We start from the raw sequence: 13,023 nt of genomic DNA on the forward strand, positions 1-13,023 counted from the left end.
CTATGCCATGTTTCATCAACGTAGTATGGGGATGTCATTTACGAACCAGCAGAAAAGGGAGCTGAAAGGAGTAAAATACTCACGGCCAAGTTCAAAATTATATAAACTTGCTGGAGAATCATGATTATTTTTACTCATCATTGGCAAATCTCAAAATACCTTACAATAATGGCTTATTCTACAAATTTTAAACTAGACACTAAGAAATTCAAAGTGGAGAGGTCATTATCTGGTCTAATATTACAACCTACCTCAAGACATGGAAGAATTAACAGCAGTGTTAGTTAAAGCAGCAGGTTACAATAGTTTAAATATTAACTCTTACTATTATTCCTCAAAATCTATGAATGTACTCAATATTTTTCTAAAACTATGCCCCCCTTAAGTTACACCACTAGAGCCAGTTTTTAATAAAAAGGATCATATTACCTTAATTGTTTGTTATTGTTCAAGTAACCATCTCAAACAAACTCTTCTCTAAATTTCTAACCTAAATGTGCTTTGGACTTACGAGAATAATTTATGCTATTTATCATATATCAGTAACTTGGACACCACCCTCAGGAATTCTGTCCGTTTACAGACATCATTTGTACTATTATTTTTTTTCATATTTTTCTTCAAATGGACAAATTTTATGTTAATTAAACAACAAATAATTGATTAAAATCAAGGGATTGGTGTGATAGCTGTATTTTTTTTTCAAATAATTACTGAAGAAAAGCCCAAAGTCTACAGCCCATAACTGTTATCAGCTGGAGTGTTAGTTGGAGGCAAGCTACAACTCTCATTCCTTTTAAAGCTACTGAATTTTTTAGTTGTTCATTACAGATCAACTCAGCCCTGAGTGATGAGGAACATACCTTTTCTATTCATAGGCATGTGCTACCCCTCAAATTCTTCATTCAAATTCCCTTCAAATCTTTTAGTGATTCCAAAACTATAAAAGTACAGAGTGAGAATCCAAGAAGCCTAGCAAAAAGCAGCAGCCAGGAGGCAAAGATTTCCATGGCTGTGAGGCGCTGGGGAGAAAGTGAAATTCAAATTCTGCCAATTAAGAAGGTTTGAGAGGCACCTGGGTGGTGGAGTCGGTTGAGCACCTGGCTCTCGATTTTGGCTTATGTCATGACCTGCACTGGGCTTCGCACTGACAATGTGGAGCCTGCTTGGGATTCTCTCTCTCTGCCACTACCCCTGCTCAAAATAAATAACTAAACTTTAAAAAAAAAATAAATAAATAAAAGAGAAGGGTTTGAAGGGCACCTGTGTGGCTCAGTTGGTCAAGTGTCTGACTCTTGATTTCTCCTTAGGTCATGATCTCATGGTCATGAGATTGAGCGCCATGTTGGGCTCTGTGTTTGACATGGAGCTTGCTTAGGATTCTGTCTCTCCCTCTTCCTCTGCCCCTCCTCCAGTCTCTCTCTCTCAAATTAAAAAAAAAAAGGTTTGATAAACATCTTGGACTTTTCTCTAAAACCTCATCAAAGCCGTACCTTATGAGTAAGTTTAGGACTAAGGGATCCAGTCTAGAATTAAATGCAAAATGGAAATAAATCCACTATAACAAAACCTAAAACAAGCTTCTATTTAAGATTAATAGAATACAGACACGTGGTTAGCAGAAGAAGAGGGTGGGAGGAGAAAAAAAGTGGAGGAAAATTGGATGGTCAAAATGTATACATTTCTAGTTAAAATGTAAATGAATACTAGAAATGTAATATACAACATAATGACTCCAATTAACAGTGCTAGATGATAGATAGGAAAGTTTTCAAGATAGGAAATCCCAAAAGTTTTCCTCACAAGGAGAAAATATTTCTTTTTTTCTTTCTTTTTTGAATATTGTATCTATAGGAGATGATGGAGGTTACCTGAACCTATTGTGATAATCATTTCACAATTAATGTAAGTCAAACTGTCATGGTATACATCTTAAAATTATATAGTATATCAATTATTTCTCAATAAAACTTTAAAAAATAGAATTGATGTGATCTGCCAATAGCTGTTAGTACAAAATCAACTTTCTTTGGAGGAAAGATATAAGAATACATTATCTCAATAATGTATCATCCACAATGTCCAGGATAAAATATTACTAGACATTTGGAGAAATAGGAAAATATAAACTATTAGTCAAAGGAAAAACATAGTCAAGAAAAGTAACCCCACAGATGACCCTTATGTTAGCATTAAGACAGGGATTTTATTTTTTAAATTAAAAAAAATTTTTTTTAACGTTTATTTATTTTTGAGACAGGGAGAGACAGCATGAACGGGGGAGGGTCAGAGAGAGAGGGAGACACAGAATTTGAAACAGGCTGCAGGCTCTGAGCTGTCAGCACAGAGCCTGATGCAGGGCTTGAACTCATGGACCGCGAGATCATGACCTGAGCCGGAGTCGGATGCTTAACCGACTGAGCCACCCAGGCACCCCAAGACAGGGATTTTAAAACAGCTCTTCTAAATATGTTAAAGGACCATAACTGAAAGATGAACAAAGTGGATAAAGAGGGAATCCCAAAAGAGAAATGGGAACTGTAAAATAATCAACTCGAGATGCTAGAGCTGAAAAATACAATATCAAAAAAGAAAGGGCACCTGGGTGGCTCAGTCAGGTAAGCATCCGACTCTTGTTTTTGGGTCAGGTCATGATTTCTTGAGACTGAGCCCCACATCGGATTCTGCACTGATAGTGCAGAGCCTGCTTAAGATCCTCTCTCTCTGCCTCTCTCTGTCCCTCTCCTGCTCTCTCTCTCATAATGAGTAAACAAAAAAAAGTAAAATTCACTAGATAGATTTTGAAAGATTAGACACTATAGAAAAAAAAAGAAAAATTTGTGTTTTTTATTGTTTTTTTAAAAATTTTCTTAATGTTTATTTATTGAGAAAGAGAGAGAGAGAGAGCAAGCAGGGGAGGGGCAGAGAGAGAGGGAGACAGAATCGGAAGCAGGCTCCAGGCTCTGAGCTGTTAGCACAGAGGTCAACACAGGGATTGAACCCATGAACTGTGAGATCATGATCTGAGCTGAAGTCGGACGGATGCTCAACCGACTGAGCCACCCAGGTGCCCCCAAAAGAGACAATTTGAAGAGAAGTAAATAGAAATTACCCAAGCTGAAGAAAAGAGAAAAAAAATGTTGAAAAAAGTAGTCAAACTGCAGTGACGTGTGGGACAGTAGGCTGACATATGTGTAATTAATTAAAGGTCCAGAAAGAAAGGAGGGGGAGAGAGTATAGGGTAGAAATTTTCTTTTTAGAACAAAAGAAAAAAAAAAAAAGAATTTTTCTTTTTGGGAAATGTGATAAAAAACTTCCTTAATTTAATGTAAATACATAAACCCACAACTCCAAGTAGTTAGAGAATTCCTAAATGGATAAATACAAATACCAAATCTTTTATTTATTTATTAAAAAAAATTTTTTTTGCATTTATTTATTTTTGAGAGACAGAGACAGAGCACGAGCAGGGGAGGGGCAGAGAGAGAAGGAGACACAGAATCTGAAGCAGGCTACAAACTCTGAGCTCTCAGAGCCCAACATGTTGAGCACAGAGCCCAACATGGAGCTCGAATTCATGAACTGTGAGATCATGATCTGAGCCAAAGTCAGACAGTCAACCTACTGAGCCACCCAGGTGCCCCACAAATACCAAATCTAAGCGAATGATAGTCTAACTACTAAAACCAAAGATAAAGATAAAAGTTTTAGAAAAGAAAAATACATAATAATTTTATTTTTCATTACAAAATAAGAGAGCTACCAATTAGCTCCATTACCAATATCAAGAATGAGTTAAAATTTTTTTAATGTTTATTTATTTTCGACAAAGAGAGAGAGAGAGAGAGCAAGCGAGCATGAGCAGGGGAGGAGAGAGAGTGGGAGACACAGAACTGGAAGCGGGATCCAGGTTCTGGGCTGTCAGTACAGAGCCAGATGCAGGGCTTGAACTCACGAACTGTGAGATCATGACCTGAGCCAAAGTCAGAAGCTTAACTGACTAAGCCACCCAGGTGACCTGAGAATGATTTTTAAAAAAAGGGCATAACTTCAGATTCTACAGACATTAAAATGGTATAATAAAAGAATGCTATAAATAACTTCATGTTAGTAAATTCACCATCTGTCAGGAAATGGACATATTTCTTAAGAATCACCAATTACGAAAACTTACAACTTACAAAAGAAGAAATAAAAAAACATGCAGTGTCCTACATCTATTTAGAAATTGAATACGTAATTTAAAAATTTCCTACAGAGAAAACCTGGGCTCAGATGGCTGTAATAGTGAACTCAATCACACATCTAAGGAATAAATAAAATGCCAGTTTTAGACAAATTATTTCTGACAATAGAGGGAAGGGGAACTTTTTTCCAACCCATTTTATGAGGTCAGTAAATCCTGATAGCAAACATTGACAAAGATAGTACCAAAACAGAAAACTAAAGATCAATATCCTTCGTGCAAAACAGATGCAAAAATTCTTAGCAAAAATTAACAAATTCATTCTTGCAATATATAAAGAGTGACACATTATGACCACAAGGGTGCTTCCAGGAATGCAAGGTTGTTTTAACACTTAAAAATTAATTAATGTGGGGCACCTGGGTGGCTTAGTCAGTTTGTGAGATTGAGCTCAGTGTGGAGCCTGCTTGGGATTCTCTCATCCTTCTCTCTCTGTCTCTCCCCTGCTCACGCTCTCTCTCTTTAAAAGTAAATACATAAACACTGAAAAATAATCAATTATGGGCACTGGGTAGCTCAGTCAGTTCAGCATCCGACTTTGGCTCAGGTCATGATTTAATGGTTTGTGAGTTCAAGCCCTGCATCAGACTCTGTGCTGACAGCTTGGAGCCTGGAGCCTGCTTCATATTCTGTGTCTCCCTCTTTCTCTGCCCCTCCCCTGCTCGCCCTCTGTCTGTCTCTCTCTCAAAAATAAATAAATTTTTTTTAATTAAAAAAATAATCAATTAATGTGATTCACCACATTAATAATAAAAGAGAAATATGTAAATAAAAGAGAAAAATAATATAATCATTTTGATAGTTGCAGAAAAAGCATTTGAAAAAAATTCACCATCTTTTCTTGAGAAGAGTTTCAGCAAAGTGGGACTAGAAGGGAACTTCCTCAATCTAATAAGAATACCTCTGAAAAGCCTATGTCTAACATTCATCCTTAATGAAAGAATGAATCCTTTCCTTCTGAGATTGGACAAGCCCATATGTTCTCACTATTTAAATGTATTGTAGATTTAGATGTAAATGTTAAAACTATAAAGCTCACAGAAGAAAACATAGGAGAATATCTATACACAATTTGCGTAGCCAAAATTTCTTAGCTATGACATTAAGGAAAACTTAAAAAGTGAAAATGTAAGCTATAGAAAGAAAGAAAGCATTCCCAATACATTACCAGCAAATCACTACTGAAAACACACACACACACACATTTAAATAGGTTAAAAACCTGCAGAGTCAGTTCATAGAAGAGGATATATCTATCTATCTATCTATATGATCAATAAATAAATAAAAAGATTCTCAACATCATTAGTCATCAGATAAATGCAAATTACAGCCACAGTTAAATACTACCTCATAATCACTAAAATGTAAAAGATTACAAGACTGATAGCACTAGATGTTGGGAAGGAAACTGTTATGGGTTGGACTGTGTCCCACCAAGAAAGATGTTGAAGTCCTAACCCCTAGTACCTCAGAATGTGACCTTATTTGGAAACAGGATCATTGCAGATGTAACTAGGTATGTGGTGAATCACAACATGGACCCCTAATCCAGTATGACTGCTGTCCTTATAAGAAGATGGCTATTAAAGACAGATACAAAGAGAAAGTCATGTAAAGATGGAGGCAGAGATTAGAGTGATAGAAGCCAAGGAACATCTGGGGCTACCAGTAGCTGGAAGAGAAAAAAAGATCCTCTCCTGAAGCCTTTATGGGGGAGCACAGCCTTCCTAATATCTTGATTTTGGACGTCTAGCCTCTAGAACTGGGAGACAATAGATTCAGTTGTTTTAAGCGACCCAGTTTGTGATACTTTATTGTGGCCACCCTAGGAAATGTATACAGTTATTTTTTTTAAGTTTATTTATGTATTTTGAGAAAGAGAGAGAGAGGCGAGCAAGCACACACACGGACAATTGGGGGAGGGGCAGAGAGGGAGAGAGAGAGAGAATCCCAAACAGGCTCCACACTGTCAGCACAGAGCCACACATGGGGCCTGAACTCGGGAACTGTGAGATCATGACCTGAGCCAAAATCAAGAGTCAGACGCTTAACTGATTGAGCCACCCTGGCACCTCAGAAATGTGTATAGTGATAAAACAACTGGAACTTCTAGATATTCCATATATTTCTTATTAAGTTAAACATACACTCACTATATGACTCAGTAATTCTGCTCTTAGGGTATATATCTAAAAGAAATGAGGGGTGCCTGGGTGGCTCGGTCGGTTAAGCGTCCGACTTCGGCTCAGGTCATGATCTCACGGTCCGTGAGTTCGAGCCCCGCGTTGGGCTCTGTGCTGACAGCTCAGAGCCTGGAGCCTGTTTCGGATTCTGTGTCTCCCTCTCTCTCTGTCCCTCCCATGTTCATGCTCTGTCTCTCTCTGTTTCAAAAATAAATAAACGTTAAAAAAAAATTTTAAAAAAAAGAAAAAAAGAAATGAGACTATATGTCCACAGAAAACTTGTACATGAATGTTCATAGCAACTTTCATTATAGTAATCACAAATCGACATATATAGAAGGTCCATGAACGGGAGATTAGATAGAGAATATGGTATATTCATAATATATATATATTTTTTTAATTTATTTTTGGGACAGAGAGAGACAGAGCATGAACGGGGGAGGGGCAGAGAGAGAGGGAGACACAGAATCGGAAACAGGCTCCAGGCTCCGAGCCATCAGCCCAGAGCCTGACACGGGGCTCGAACTCACGGACCGCGAGATCGTGACCTGGCTGAAGTCGGACGCTTAACCGACTTCGCCACCCAGGCGCCCCTGTATATTCATAATATTTAATGCTACTCAGAAACATAAATGAACTGCTCATAAATGCAACAATACAGATGGATCTCAAAAACATGCTTAGTAAAAGATGCCAGATACAATATTGAACATATTGGCTAATTCCATTTATCTGAAAGTCAAGATAAGCAAAATTAAGCTATTATGATAGAAATCAGAACAATGGTTCCTTCTGTAGGTTTACAGAGAAAGGTTCAGGAAGAATGTTCAGATGTGATGGAAATAGTCTATATCATGATTAAGGTGCTGGTTATGTGGATGTAAACATTCATCAAAATTTTTGTCACTCTCTTTTCTGCCTGCTCCCTCTTCTCCCCAAGGGCTGCTCTGGGAGAACCACACTCCCTCAGAGCTCCCAGCTCCTGCTGAGCTAGTGCCTCCATCACCTCTCTTCAGCCACGGTCATGATCACATAACCAGACCTCATCAGCCATGATGAGATGTTCTACAATATCTATAAGATCCGGAAGATGGGCCATGGGCTGTGCCTACAGGTGGAGGGAAAAGGGTGAGTAGGACAGAGGGTAACATTGATGACTTGCTCATTGGGGGAAATGATGGCGCTAAAAACTCTACTGAAAACACAGTAGTCACTGGTGTTCATGTCGTCATGAACCATTACTTGCAGGAAACCAGCTTCACAAAAGAAGCCTATAAGAAGTACCTCAAAGACTACATGAAATCAATCAAAGGCAAACTTGAAGAACAGAGGCCGGAAAGAGTAAAACCTTTTACGACAGGGGCTATGGAACACATTAAGCACATCTTTGCTAATTTCAAAAAAAAAAAAAAAAAAAAGTACTGGTTCTTCATTGGTCAAAACGTGACTCCAGATGGCATGGCTGCTAGGCTGGACTACCATGAGGATGGTGTGACCCTATTTAAGATTTTCTTTAAGGATGGTTTAGAAATGGAAAACAGTTAACAAATTTGGCTGTGACTGTGGCCGCTACCCTTCATCCTCACAACACCTCGCAACTTAGGCAAAGGGGACTGATGCCATCTTGAACCCTTCAGTTATTTTTGACCTTGACTTATTTGGAGCAGAGGCATTGCTTTTAAGAAAAAAACAATGTCATGTAGGTTGTCGAAAAATAAAATGCATTTAAACTCATTTGAGAGAATGCCTCTTAGCTTAATACATATTTAAGTCCATCCTGTGTAGTGTCCTGGAGAAGCTAGTGCCTGGTTGTAGACTACTGCGAGAAAGCATAAGGCTGCCAGCAGATAACTTCTACAGTGAAAGTTACTTCTGGGACTGGAACCTAAAAAACGAGAACCACAAAATCTTAATTCTGAGTTCAAGTAAAGGGAAACACCATGCTGGTAGCTGTGCCAACATTTGGAGTGGATTCCTTACACATTTCATCCCCGACAAACGGAAGTAGTTAACTCTGGAAGGGATTACCGAGAGAATAAAAAGAGATGAATAAAGTTGGAAGCAAAATAGCAACAAAACAAATCTCACTCTACACTTAAGATTTTTGTATTTATTGTATATAAATTATATCTCTATAAGAGTAATTATCGAAAAAAACCCTCTCAGTAGAAACATAAAAAGCAAAGTTTGACTTGCCCTTCTGGTTAGAATGGAGAAATACGGGGTGGGTCGAATCTCCTGTCAAGGACGATGAGAAAAGCCAGCTAAAATACAAAAGCCATCAATGTCAAACTTTGGAGAACTGTAGGAGCAATGAAGATTAGAAGGATTAAGATTCCAAAGACAGAAAACCATGGGATCTGAGGGGAGGGTCTGCAGATGCTTTCTCTTTAGGAGTTTTGGCCAGATATTTGGCAAGCAAGAGGGTGACAAGCCAGACTTTGCCCAGAGTGAAGTGGCTGCTGGAGTCAGAGAAACAGCTGAGGTTTTGGGGCTTTCACACGGCTACAGAGACAAAAGTGTAGACTTGATGAGTCTCAATACCAATTTTCTGTTCAAGATTTGCCGAATCCCACATGGATGGAGGCTAAAGAGCAAGGGAAAAAAATTCTCATATTTACTTAGGAAATTCTACAGTCTGGTCCTCGATTTACCTTTTTTTTTTTTTTTTTGAATTTTTGTAATGTTTATTTTTGAGAGAGAGACAGAGCACAAGCAGGGGAGGGGCAGAGAGAGAGGGAGATGCAGAATCCAAAGCAGGCTCCAGGCTCTGAGCTGTCAGCACAGAGGCCAACATGGGGCTTGAACCCACGAACTGTGACATCATGACCTGAGCCGAAGTTGGAAGCTTAACCCACTGAGCCACTCAGGTGCCCCTTGGTTTACCTTTTTGACTTTATTTTTCAATGTATCATAACATGTAGATGCTAATCAGAAGGAATATTTCTTCTTCCCTTCCCTGCCCTTCCCTGCCTTTTTTGCCTTGTTAATGACAGTTTCTATGCCTAGATGGCCTTTTCCATTACTTGTCTTGAAATATGAAAACCAATCTATTCTTCAAAACCAATTCAAATACTTTTTGTGTGACATTAGGAACATATCTTACTTATTCTGAACCTCAGTGTTCTCTAACAAATGATGATGAAATATACCTGCAAGATTGTGGTAAATGTTAAAAGAGATAATATAAGTCAAAATATAATATTGAGTACCTAGCACATAAAAGTTCTTCAAAAAATTATTCTTCACAAAGGCAATATACAATAAACTATATTTTTATCTACTAACGAAAGAGAAAATGAAAGTTAAAAAACAATATCATTTATAAAGCATAAAAACACAAACTACATAAGAATATATTATAGCAAAAATTTTGCCAGAGCTCTATACTGAAAGCTAGAAAACATTACTGAAAATAAAGAACTAAATAAAGAGATATATATCATGGTTATGAATTAGAAAATTAAATTTTTTAAAGATATAAATTTCCCCAAAAGGTAATATATAAATTCAAAACTCATCCAATCAAAATTCCAGGTTTGTTTGGTTTTTTTTGCAGAAATTATTAACTGATTTTACTTATTTGTTTAATTTCAGATTTATTGAGGTATAATTGACATATAAAATTATGAAGATGATTTTAATTTTATGTGGAAATACAAAGGGTTCAGGATTTCTAAGGAATTCTTGAAAATTCTCCCTCTTCCCTTCTTTCCCACTTGCATGAGCTCTCTCTCTCTCTCTCTCTCTCAAATTAAAAAAAAAAAGAGAGAGAGAGAGAAGGGGTGCCTGGGTGGCTCAGTCGGTTAAGTGTCCGACTTCAGCTCAGGTCATGATCTCACGGTTCGTGAGTTCAAGCCCCGCATCTAGCTCTGTGCTGATAGCTCAGAGCCTGGAGCCTGTTTCAGATTCTGTGTCTCCCTCTCTCTCTGCTCCTGCCCTGCTCACGCTCTGTCTCTGTCTCTCAAAAAGTGAACAAACGTTAAAAAAATATTAAAAAGAAACAAAAGGAAAGATCTATGACAACAGGAATGAATCTAATAAAGAAAATGTTGAGCAAAAAAAGACACAAAAGAATACATAGTGTAGGATTCTATTTATATAAAATACAAAAAGCCAAAATTCGTCTATGCTATCAGAAGTCAGGATAGTAGCTTCCTGAGGGAGAAGTAGTGACTGAGTGGGAGCCCAAAGGAGTTTTCAGGGGGAGGGGGTAGTGGTTATAGTTTGATCTGAATGCTGGTTGCATGCACGTGTTCAGTTTGTGAAAATCTGTCAAGCTGTATACTTGGGATAAATGTACTTTCTGTATGTGTATTACATTTTAACATAAAATCAAAAAATAATCTTTCTCATCCCTTCTCTTTCCTTCCCTTCACAGATGCTCTCAGCTAGAATTATAACTGGTTTTATTGAATGAACCATCACTAGATAGATATACTCAGACAGCAACAATTTTCTTTCTCTCCTCCTATTCCTTAGTTTAAACCCTTCCTGGATAAAATACTGTGCAGGTCCCATGGCTTTTCCAGTCACGCTTAGATAATAAATAGTCCCTTTGTTTTGGCATTAAAAAGTCCACTCTAGCCTAATAATCACATAACTTAAGCCTGGTCCAGGGTAACCATCATAACTTCAAACTCCTGTCCAATATAAAGCTTCTCTTTTCTCCCAGTGGGGGCCTGACCTAGGCGGGGAAGCCCACAGAGGAGGCGGCGATGTTCCTGCTCGGCTTTTTCATCAGTTCCCAGCTACCCCTTCTGCTCACTGGCTGCTGGCTTGTCTAAGCCCTTAGATTCAGGCCAAGGCACAGGGGATTAGGGGAAATGGCACTGTTTTATATGGCCGGAGCAGCTGCAGTGTACTTTGCTCCCCCGGATGTTGGCTCTCATGAAGTGCTTTTGTGGGTTTTCTGGAGAGCATCCCACTGAGACCTCAGATGGCAGTCCCCCCCCACCCCGCTCCCATTTACACGATGCTTGTCCTCCGGCAGCTGCTCTATGAGCTGCTCCCAGGCCTGGGCTTCCAAACACACCCTACACAGACCCTCTCAGTTGGGTCCTTTCTCCTTGCTGAGTAGTCTCCTTGAGCATGATCCATTTTGAGAAGATTTCAGATGAGCTCCTTCTCATGGGATGTACATCTTTCCTTCCTGGGAAACACAAATGTTTGCCCTGCTGTTTCTGGAACTGCAGCTTGTTGCCAATACATTCCTCCTTCTGTACTCTGCTGTGGGCTAGTCGCTCACCTTTAGATGACTGGATTGGGTTAATGTGCAGGTCTTCGTGTCCCCCAAACTTCCGGGGTGCCCTGAGAACTCCCTCACTTGGCTTGAGCTGAAGGAAAGCAACTCCTTTTCTTCTATCTACAGAGTCAGTGGGCAGGCAATTCATAGCACACTGACTATTCTGTCCAAAGAAATCCCCTCCTACCTGGCCTTTGGGACATCGTCTCTTCTCTGCTCTCTAGGTGGATCTCTTAGAATCTTGCTCTAGGGCAGTGGAGATACAGTTGGGAACCGGGCTCCTATTGGATTGTTCTCAAAGTGAGACAGCAAGTCTCATTTTAACATCCTCTTACATAATTAATCTCTTTCCTCTTCTCATCTATCAGTTTTTCTCTCTTGACCTTTGTCACTTTCAATCTTGTGTTCCTGTTATTGATGTGTGTATCAAACTTCCTCTACTAAACTATAGGTTTTTGGAGAATAGGGTTCAAAGATGATTTAACTTTGTATCCCCTGTAAAACTTAGTGGAGCACTGGTACAGAGTTGGAGCTTAATGCATATGAAGGTAATGAAGAGCTAAATAATTAGAACTGCCTCCTGCAGGACTGGATATTTTGAGCAGGGCTAAACCTGATCTTTTGTTTAGCACCCCAAGGATTTTCTGATTCTGTAAGCCATGTTTAAAATTTTTTTTTAACGTTTATTCATTTTTGAGAGACAGAGAGAGACAGAGCATGAACAGGGGAGGGGCAGAGAGAGAGGGAGACACAGAATCCGAAACAGGCTCCAGGCTCTGAGCGGTCAGCACAGAGCCCGATGCGGGGCTCGAACTCACGGACCGTGAGATCATGCATGACCTGAGCCGAAGTCGGATGCTTAACCGACCGAGCCACCCAGGCGCCCCTCTGTAGGCCATGTTTAAAACACACTCATTCATTTGCTGTTCACTCAACAAATACTTTTTGAGAATTTATTATGTGCCAGGTACTGGGTAAATGATTGGAAATAAAAGAGACATGGCCTGTACCCTTTTGGAGTTTAGAATTGAATTGGTATGAATTTGACATGAGAGAGGAGTAAGCTTTGGCTAGGAGGATAGGAAGAAGAACCAATCCCTGAAGGGAAAAACTGCCAAGTACTCTTGACTCAGAAGTGAGAATGTGTAGATATGTCCAGAGAGAGAGCGTAGGCAAGCCAAGCCATAACAGAGCAGCCTGGAACAAGCATAGTCCAGGCTTGGTCAGTGTTGTTGTGGGGGATGAAGTGATTCTACAGAACAGACACAGATAGGCTTGGGCAAACAACAGCTGTCTCTGAGGGTGGCTCTGAAACCTGGTTTACTTCAGCATGGGAAGTCATA

At 39.2% G+C, this 13,023-nt stretch overlaps 1 protein-coding gene and 1 pseudogene across 1 annotated transcript in view; both read left to right on the forward strand.

Annotated features, from left to right (window-relative positions):
* Nucleotides 1-13,023, forward strand: part of JAK1 (Janus kinase 1) — a 692,496-nt gene that overhangs the window by 539,172 nt on the left and 140,301 nt on the right. The window lies entirely within an intron of this gene.
* Nucleotides 7,460-8,316, forward strand: LOC125913429 (translationally-controlled tumor protein-like; annotated as a pseudogene).

Source organism: Panthera uncia (assembly GCF_023721935.1).
Source record: "Panthera uncia isolate 11264 chromosome C1 unlocalized genomic scaffold, Puncia_PCG_1.0 HiC_scaffold_4, whole genome shotgun sequence".
NCBI lineage: Eukaryota > Metazoa > Chordata > Mammalia > Carnivora > Felidae > Panthera > Panthera uncia.